Raw genomic sequence first — 10,372 nt, 5'->3', positions numbered from 1 at the left:
TTTTTTTCAACTTTGCACCGCCGTAATAATTGGTTGAAGTGGGAAAAATTATTTGGTAAAATATTGTGTACAATGTGTAACGGGAACCTGAAAAATGTTTCTGTTTAGTTTTTTCTTGAATGAACCTTGTAACATGTACTGGACTCAATAAATGTCTAAAATTTGGAAAAAAAGTGCTATGCTTGCCAGTGTACGGCAGGCTTCCAGGAGACGCTGCAGGTGTTACAAACTATTGCCACGGGTTTAGGTAGGGTCAGGGAGCCCTGTGCTGCTCGGCCAGCCGCGGGGGCTTCTGCCACCCCCTTTCCACTGCCAACCCGGGGTTTCCAGTTTGGCTTCCGGCCATCTCTTGACACCGACTCCTTGTGGGTGCCCCGGTCAACCTAGGTCCTGGCCACGGCTTCCATGCTGTGTTCCACCTCTGCTTCCCCGACAACGCCCCGGTCAACTCCGGATGCCAGTTTCACGCCAATGCCCCTGAGCGGCCCCAGCCTCCGGAACCGGCCCCTGGTACAGCCCCAGCCTCTGGAAACACCGGAACAGGCCCCACCTCTGGAGTCCCCACACCCGGCCTGCGCCGCTTCCAGCCCCGTGTCCTGTCAACCCCTGACCACTGCTCCCCATGTGCTATTGGACTCCGGGCTGGTCCGTGTACGTTTTGTTCGTTTGTTTTATCGTTCATTCGAGAATACGGAAATACGGAAAAACGGCCGTTTCTTCGTTTTCCGTTTCAAACCAAAAACGGGAAAACTGAAAACTACTTCCGTTTTCTCGTTTTTGGCGTCTGAAACCAAAAACGAGAAAAGAGAGACGATTATTTTCATGTCAAAATAAAAGCCAGTAATATGTATTATTATTTACGGTCTTTTAATTCTCATTTACAGTCTTATATGATGCAAACACATCGCAGAGTAACGTTAGAAGAAGATTAATTATTAAATATGAATAAATACACCTGGTTAAGTTAGCAACAGTAGAGACTACAGGCAGTTTAATACATGTATATATGTACACAGCAAGAATCAACTGTTCAATTAATCGCTGCATTTTTTTAATGCAACACAGTTCGTAATATAGTTTAATCAAGTAATTTGTGTGTGTAGAGTTGATCATATTTAATTGTTTTATCGTATTGTGCCGTTTCTTGAGTGAACACAGAGCAGAGCCTGTATGAGACCACAGTAAAGGGTTACCTTTCTACCAGCAGGTGGCGCTATTTCATGTATTTACTTGTTATATGCGATCTTCTCTGTAGCTACTTGATGAGAAAACTCAACTGAAAGTTGTTTTCTGAATACTACTGTTGTTGAGTCACACAATGTCATTTTAGGACTTTTTCAGGCGGGAAGTTAGTTGTTTAAGCAGCAAATCTGTGGTCTGTTTGTCAAGAATCATCCGATTTAACCTTTTTAGTACGGAGCTTGTCGCCGGCGACAAAAAGTAAAATGCAAACTGGATGCAAAGCTAATTTGACCATAACGCCTCATATACTTACGCCATCGACGTAAATACAACTGATTCTGAACGCTAAGAAGGTCCATTACGGTAATGGTGGAAAAAAACCAGCAACAAACATGTCTGTGGGGGTGGAAGTGAGCAGGTGCAGAGAATCAGAGGAGACACTTTGACTGGCATTTCACTTCTTTGGAAATAATATGTTGGCATTGTAAATAATAGTATTATAGTTTATGAGAGTTCTGCCACGTGATGGCCCACCTACACCCCTTAATAAAGGCCACTTTCATGTCCCCACAAATATACAGGACAGTTGGAATTGACAGCTGTAGGGATGCTGACTGTCAGACTGGACTTGGGTTGGGAACCAATGCAACATTCCTCTTTTGCATTTTGGACCAACCAGCATGGCACTGTCTCATAAAAATGAATTTCCCATCCAATAACACTGGACAGAAGAATCAGAAGAATTGAGATACAGCAACACAAGTCAAATACAGGAATGTAATCGTAAAGCCACCACTAATTCTGAAGGTTTCTGAGCTTTTTGGGGAGTACTGTATTTAACTTGTGTTTGACATACAGAATTAGAAAAATATCAAAGATTGTCTTTCTTTGCTGATCTAGAAGTGTGCAGATGTCATTGGTTCAGATAAAAATGTGAGGACCTGCTCTGAGGTTGTGACCTGCTGTTCTCAGCTAAACAAAGTCATGACCTGTGGCTCTGCGGTCATGACCTGCTGCTCTGAGCTAAACAAGGTCATATGACCGGCTGATGTAAATGTTTTAGTAACCGACATGTAACCTGGGGAACCCAACGGCCTTGTTGCTCAGTTTCACAGGAACAGCAAACTACCTTAATTAATATATTATTATTTATATAATCAGAATCAGCTTTAGGTGTGTACACATTCAATGAATATGACTTATCTAAATGTACATGCAGAAATATAGACATACGGCTGTAAACAGGCAACAACGTCTAAGAATCATTTGACTACTATAAACTATGTGAGACATCTTAGAAGTGTGAGAGTAGCTGTGCTCTCCATGTTTCAGTTTGATAACATAAGTCATACAGTCAACTCTTCAAACAGTGTTCACACACAACACAGAGCTGAATCCTTCTGGAGACCAAAGTGCTACGTTAAGATGATGTGATTTAGTCAGAGGTGCTGAGACACTGACAGCAGAGTCAAAACAGATCAAGTTATATGTTGGTGATGACAGTAACAGTAACAGCATGATGGTCTGCATCCCTACAGCTCCAGAGGTCACTCTGAGGGGTCACAAGACAGGTAACATGGTAGAAGTACAGAGAGACAATTCATTTGGTTTGTGCTCTTGTAAGATTTTGTCAAACTTGTTGTATCTCAATGGCATTTGGACCAAAGCCTTTGACCAACACTATATATCTTCTCACCTTGGCCCTTTGACCTCTTCTGTACCATTCAATGCAGGATTTTTATTTGTAATAAATTAATCAACCAGGTAGGTAAATTATATGCGTGTTTAATAAGAATAAACGTAGTTGACTTTCCATAATATTTCTCTTTTGAACAATTGAAAATGAACATGAGCGAAGCTTTTGAGATTACCGGAATGAAATTTAACCTATTTTACATCTTCTCAAACAGTTTTGTTTCCCCAAAGCATTGAGTGTCCGTGTTATATAGGCTTTCATATGTGTTCATGTCCAAACGTTTTGAGATTTGTTTATCTCCGTGAAGCAGTTTTCATCCAGCTGAAGACAGGACCCATTATTGTACTCCTCACACATCCAGAAAGGCACACTGATTCCTCCCAGAATAACTTTCTTTCTGTCCATTTCAACTGTCTTTCTGTGTGTTTGTGGGGACATGAAAGTGGCCTTTATTAAGGGGTTTAGGTGGGCCAGCAAGTGGCAGAACTCTCATAAACTATAATACTATTATTTACAATGCCAACATATTATTTCCAAAGAAGTGAAATGCCAGTCAAAGTGTCTCCCCTGATTCTCTGCACCTGCTCACTTCCACCCCCACAGACATGTTTTTTTTGTTTTTTTTCCACCATTACCGTAATGGACCTTCTTAGCGTTCAGAATCAGTTGTATTTACGTCGATGGCGTAAGTAAATAAGGAGTTACGGTCAAATTAGCTTTGCGTCCAGTTTGCGTTTGACTTTATGTCGCCGGCGACAAGCTCCGTACTAAAAAGGTTAAATCGGATGATTCTTGACAAACAGACCACAGATTTGCTGCTTAAACAACTAACTTCCCGCCTGAAAAAGTCCTAAAATGACATTGTGTGACTCAACAACAGTAGTATTCAGAGAACAACTTTCAGTTGAGTTTTCTCATCAAGTAGCTACAGAGAAAATCGCATATAACAAGTAAATACATGAAATAGCGCCACCTGCTGGTAGAAAGGTAAACCGTTACTGTGGTCTCATACAGGCTCTGCTCTGTGTTCACTCAAGAAACGGCACAATACGATAAAACAATGAAATATGATCAACTCTACACACACACAAATTACTTGATTAAACTATATTACGAACTGTGTTGCATTAAAAAAATGCAGCGATTAATTGAACAGTTGATTCTTGCTGTGCACATATATACATGTATTAAACTGCCTGTAGTCTCTACTGTTGCTAACTTAACCAGGTGTATTTATTCATATTTATTAATTAATCTTCTTCTAACGTTACTCTGCGATGTGTTTGCATCATATAAGACTGTAAATGAGAATTAAAAGACCGTAAATAATAATACATATTACTGGCTTTTATTTTGACATGAAAATAATCGTCTCTCTTTTCTCGTTTTTGGTTTCAGACGCCAAAAACGAGAAAACGGAAGTAGTTTTCAGTTTTCCCGTTTTTGGTTTGAAACGGAAAACGAAGAAACGGCCGTTTTTCCGTATTTCCGTATTCTCGAATGAACGATAAAACAAACGAACAAAACGTACACGGACCCTTCCGTTTTCTCGTTTTTGGCGTCTGAAACCAAAAACGAGAAAAGAGAGACGATTATTTTCATGTCAAAATAAAAGCCAGTAATATGTATTATTATTTACGGTCTTTTAATTCTCATTTACAGTCTTATATGATGCAAACACATCGCAGAGTAACGTTAGAAGAAGATTAATTATTAAATATGAATAAATACACCTGGTTAAGTTAGCAACAGTAGAGACTACAGGCAGTTTAATACATGTATATATGTACACAGCAAGAATCAACTGTTCAATTAATCGCTGCATTTTTTTAATGCAACACAGTTCGTAATATAGTTTAATCAAGTAATTTGTGTGTGTAGAGTTGATCATATTTAATTGTTTTATCGTATTGTGCCGTTTCTTGAGTGAACACAGAGCAGAGCCTGTATGAGACCACAGTAAAGGGTTACCTTTCTACCAGCAGGTGGCGCTATTTCATGTATTTACTTGTTATATGCGATCTTCTCTGTAGCTACTTGATGAGAAAACTCAACTGAAAGTTGTTTTCTGAATACTACTGTTGTTGAGTCACACAATGTCATTTTAGGACTTTTTCAGGCGGGAAGTTAGTTGTTTAAGCAGCAAATCTGTGGTCTGTTTGTCAAGAATCATCCGATTTAACCTTTTTAGTACGGAGCTTGTCGCCGGCGACAAAAAGTAAAATGCAAACTGGATGCAAAGCTAATTTGACCATAACGCCTCATATACTTACGCCATCGACGTAAATACAACTGATTCTGAACGCTAAGAAGGTCCATTACGGTAATGGTGGAAAAAAACCAGCAACAAACATGTCTGTGGGGGTGGAAGTGAGCAGGTGCAGAGAATCAGAGGAGACACTTTGACTGGCATTTCACTTCTTTGGAAATAATATGTTGGCATTGTAAATAATAGTATTATAGTTTATGAGAGTTCTGCCACGTGATGGCCCACCTACACCCCTTAATAAAGGCCACTTTCATGTCCCCACAAATATACAGGACAGTTGGAATTGACAGCTGTAGGGATGCTGACTGTCAGACTGGACTTGGGTTGGGAACCAATGCAACATTCCTCTTTTGCATTTTGGACCAACCAGCATGGCACTGTCTCATAAAAATGAATTTCCCATCCAATAACACTGGACAGAAGAATCAGAAGAATTGAGATACAGCAACACAAGTCAAATACAGGAATGTAATCGTAAAGCCACCACTAATTCTGAAGGTTTCTGAGCTTTTTGGGGAGTACTGTATTTAACTTGTGTTTGACATACAGAATTAGAAAAATATCAAAGATTGTCTTTCTTTGCTGATCTAGAAGTGTGCAGATGTCATTGGTTCAGATAAAAATGTGAGGACCTGCTCTGAGGTTGTGACCTGCTGTTCTCAGCTAAACAAAGTCATGACCTGTGGCTCTGCGGTCATGACCTGCTGCTCTGAGCTAAACAAGGTCATATGACCGGCTGATGTAAATGTTTTAGTAACCGACATGTAACCTGGGGAACCCAACGGCCTTGTTGCTCAGTTTCACAGGAACAGCAAACTACCTTAATTAATATATTATTATTTATATAATCAGAATCAGCTTTAGGTGTGTACACATTCAATGAATATGACTTATCTAAATGTACATGCAGAAATATAGACATACGGCTGTAAACAGGCAACAACGTCTAAGAATCATTTGACTACTATAAACTATGTGAGACATCTTAGAAGTGTGAGAGTAGCTGTGCTCTCCATGTTTCAGTTTGATAACATAAGTCATACAGTCAACTCTTCAAACAGTGTTCACACACAACACAGAGCTGAATCCTTCTGGAGACCAAAGTGCTACGTTAAGATGATGTGATTTAGTCAGAGGTGCTGAGACACTGACAGCAGAGTCAAAACAGATCAAGTTATATGTTGGTGATGACAGTAACAGTAACAGCATGATGGTCTGCATCCCTACAGCTCCAGAGGTCACTCTGAGGGGTCACAAGACAGGTAACATGGTAGAAGTACAGAGAGACAATTCATTTGGTTTGTGCTCTTGTAAGATTTTGTCAAACTTGTTGTATCTCAATGGCATTTGGACCAAAGCCTTTGACCAACACTATATATCTTCTCACCTTGGCCCTTTGACCTCTTCTGTACCATTCAATGCAGGATTTTTATTTGTAATAAATTAATCAACCAGGTAGGTAAATTATATGCGTGTTTAATAAGAATAAACGTAGTTGACTTTCCATAATATTTCTCTTTTGAACAATTGAAAATGAACATGAGCGAAGCTTTTGAGATTACCGGAATGAAATTTAACCTATTTTACATCTTCTCAAACAGTTTTGTTTCCCCAAAGCATTGAGTGTCCGTGTTATATAGGCTTTCATATGTGTTCATGTCCAAACGTTTTGAGATTTGTTTATCTCCGTGAAGCAGTTTTCATCCAGCTGAAGACAGGACCCATTATTGTACTCCTCACACATCCAGAAAGGCACACTGATTCCTCCCAGAATAACTTTCTTTCTGTCCATTTCAACTGTCTTTCTGTGTGTTTGTGGGGACATGAAAGTGGCCTTTATTAAGGGGTTTAGGTGGGCCAGCAAGTGGCAGAACTCTCATAAACTATAATACTATTATTTACAATGCCAACATATTATTTCCAAAGAAGTGAAATGCCAGTCAAAGTGTCTCCCCTGATTCTCTGCACCTGCTCACTTCCACCCCCACAGACATGTTTTTTTTGTTTTTTTTCCACCATTACCGTAATGGACCTTCTTAGCGTTCAGAATCAGTTGTATTTACGTCGATGGCGTAAGTAAATAAGGAGTTACGGTCAAATTAGCTTTGCGTCCAGTTTGCGTTTGACTTTATGTCGCCGGCGACAAGCTCCGTACTAAAAAGGTTAAATCGGATGATTCTTGACAAACAGACCACAGATTTGCTGCTTAAACAACTAACTTCCCGCCTGAAAAAGTCCTAAAATGACATTGTGTGACTCAACAACAGTAGTATTCAGAGAACAACTTTCAGTTGAGTTTTCTCATCAAGTAGCTACAGAGAAAATCGCATATAACAAGTAAATACATGAAATAGCGCCACCTGCTGGTAGAAAGGTAAACCGTTACTGTGGTCTCATACAGGCTCTGCTCTGTGTTCACTCAAGAAACGGCACAATACGATAAAACAATGAAATATGATCAACTCTACACACACACAAATTACTTGATTAAACTATATTACGAACTGTGTTGCATTAAAAAAATGCAGCGATTAATTGAACAGTTGATTCTTGCTGTGCACATATATACATGTATTAAACTGCCTGTAGTCTCTACTGTTGCTAACTTAACCAGGTGTATTTATTCATATTTATTAATTAATCTTCTTCTAACGTTACTCTGCGATGTGTTTGCATCATATAAGACTGTAAATGAGAATTAAAAGACCGTAAATAATAATACATATTACTGGCTTTTATTTTGACATGAAAATAATCGTCTCTCTTTTCTCGTTTTTGGTTTCAGACGCCAAAAACGAGAAAACGGAAGTAGTTTTCAGTTTTCCCGTTTTTGGTTTGAAACGGAAAACGAAGAAACGGCCGTTTTTCCGTATTTCCGTATTCTCGAATGAACGATAAAACAAACGAACAAAACGTACACGGACCCGGAAGTAGTTTTCAGTTTTCCCGTTTTTGGTTTGAAACGGAAAACGAAGAAACGGCCGTTTTTCCGTATTTCCGTATTCTCGAATGAACGATAAAACAAACGAACAAAACGTACACGGACCCGCCATGATAAGTGCCGGTCGAATCTCTAAATGCAAAGGAAAGGAGCTTCATGCCTCCTAACTTAGCTCCTTTAGCTTAGGAACCACTGGACCATCCTTAACAAAAGGATAAGAGATAATACCGACCACAATCCTTTGCGGCGGCAACATTTAAAGTGACGTTTCATTCGGGCGTTCACGAGAACAAAAGATCATGACCGACAAGCGCAGATCATGTAAATAATAAGTAGCGTAACTTGTAAATATTTTCAAGTATTTCAGAAGCTTTAATGAAAGTTAAACTGGTCGAGCTCTTCAGCCTGACTCATGTTTATGATTATCATCTTTTTAATCAACTATTTTGTTACATTACAATAAAACACTATCAAGTTGTGTGGTGTTTTATAAACTGTTGTCTGCATATTTTTATGATCAGATTATAATCTGCATATAAACCATAACAACTGTAAACTTTTATTTGAAAGCTATGTTCAAGTGTGTTTTCGGGGTTTTGTTTTGAAGGGGGAAACGGAAGCAGAGATGTTGAGCAATGTTTTGTGGTTAAAGAGGAAAAAGACGAGAATAAAGAACTGGCCGATTTGGTTGAAGACCGATCCTCGTGTCATATTTTACAGTATAGGCGCAAGATAAACCCTCGGCTACATTGGTGGCAGCGGTGGGATTGTCTTGCGCCTAAGAAAATCAAGACACCGCTAAGAAAAAGGCAGTTCGCTGAAGTGAGCTAGTGAGCTAACGTTAGCCACTGCTAGCATTCAGCTGAAATTTGGACCATGCGCAAGTCAGAGATTCCATGCTGTGTCTGCTGGGAGACACCTCAAATGTAATCACGTTAGTGACGGAAAAAGAAGAAAACCAAGAGGAAAAAAAAACATGTAATGTGGAAGTACGAACTGCTCGTTTTTAATGTGCGACGCGGAGAGCGATCGTCTGCCAGCAAGGCCAGGATCGACCTGCTGCCGCCATTTGCCGTCGAGGGGCGGACTTCCCCTGCTGGGCCAGACGGTGTGAAGGCGGCCTTGGAGGTGACTATGAGAATGATCTGACACGGAAATCACCAACGCGGCTGACCAGGACTGTTTTATCTGGCGGGATAGCCTGCTGAAGGCTGTGCAAACCGACTATTCTGCAATAAAGAAGAAATTGACCGGCAAGCGGCGGCTCTGTTGGCAGACGGGGTAATTGAAGAGAGCTGCAGTTCTCTGGAGCTCCACGGACCGGAGCAGGTTCCTCATGATGATAGACTTTAAACCGTATACTGTGCCTATGGGTTCTTCAGGTAGCCTCCCGGCTTCTCCTCACTGTGCTCCTTCGCTTCATGACGAGGGGGCACCAGAGGGGGACTGTGGGGTTGAGGAGCCATGGATCGCTGGCGACACAGGAACTGTTTTAGCTATCGGCATCAGTGAGCCATAACCGACTGTTACTTGTTCTGGGAGGGTGGTGAAACCACTTGGTCACTTATTGTTTACTGATATGAGAGTATTGAATGTGTAACTACGATGTTAACATGATTTCCTTATTGTAGCAGCACATGCTCTATATGTATGGCGTGTCTAAACGCTATGGCGTATCAGCTATATGTCTGGTGTGTGTTGACTAGCGGAGCATACTTACGAGAGGCTGTACAGTTACATGGTGGGGATATGTTTACTGGTCAATTTTGTGTTATTAATACATGTTTTCTTTATTAGCAGCACATGCTTGTATGGCGTGTTTTTGACGCTATGGTGTATCAGCTGTATGTCTGGTGTACATTGGAATTAGCGGGGCATACTTACTGGAGGCTGTGCAGTTGGATGAAGGAGACATGTAAACGGTTTACTGGTCAACTTGAGTTATTAAGACAAGTTGTTACTAAGTTTTGGGACATTTTTTTGTTGTTGCATTTCGAGTGTTTTGAAACTGGGACGTTTCTTTCAGGAGGAGGGGAGATATGTAAGCTTTTATTTGAAAGCTATGTTCAAGTGTGTTTTCGGGGTTTTATTTTGAAGGGGGAAACGGAAGCAGAGATGTTGAGAAATGTTTTGTGGTTAAAGAGGAAAAAGACGAGAATAAAGAACTGGCTGATTTGGTTGAACGACCGATCCTCGTGTCATATTTTACAGTATAGGCGCAAGATAAACCCTCGGCTACACAACATAAATGGATATGAGACACACATATGACACACATCGTTAG

This window comes from Clinocottus analis, unplaced genomic scaffold, assembly GCF_023055335.1.
Source record: "Clinocottus analis isolate CAN_PGR_092001 unplaced genomic scaffold, fCliAna1.0.p SCAF_2, whole genome shotgun sequence".
Lineage (NCBI taxonomy): Eukaryota > Metazoa > Chordata > Actinopteri > Perciformes > Cottidae > Clinocottus > Clinocottus analis.
The sequence above is the reverse complement of the archived record's forward strand: the minus strand, read 5'-3'. Positions refer to the sequence as shown.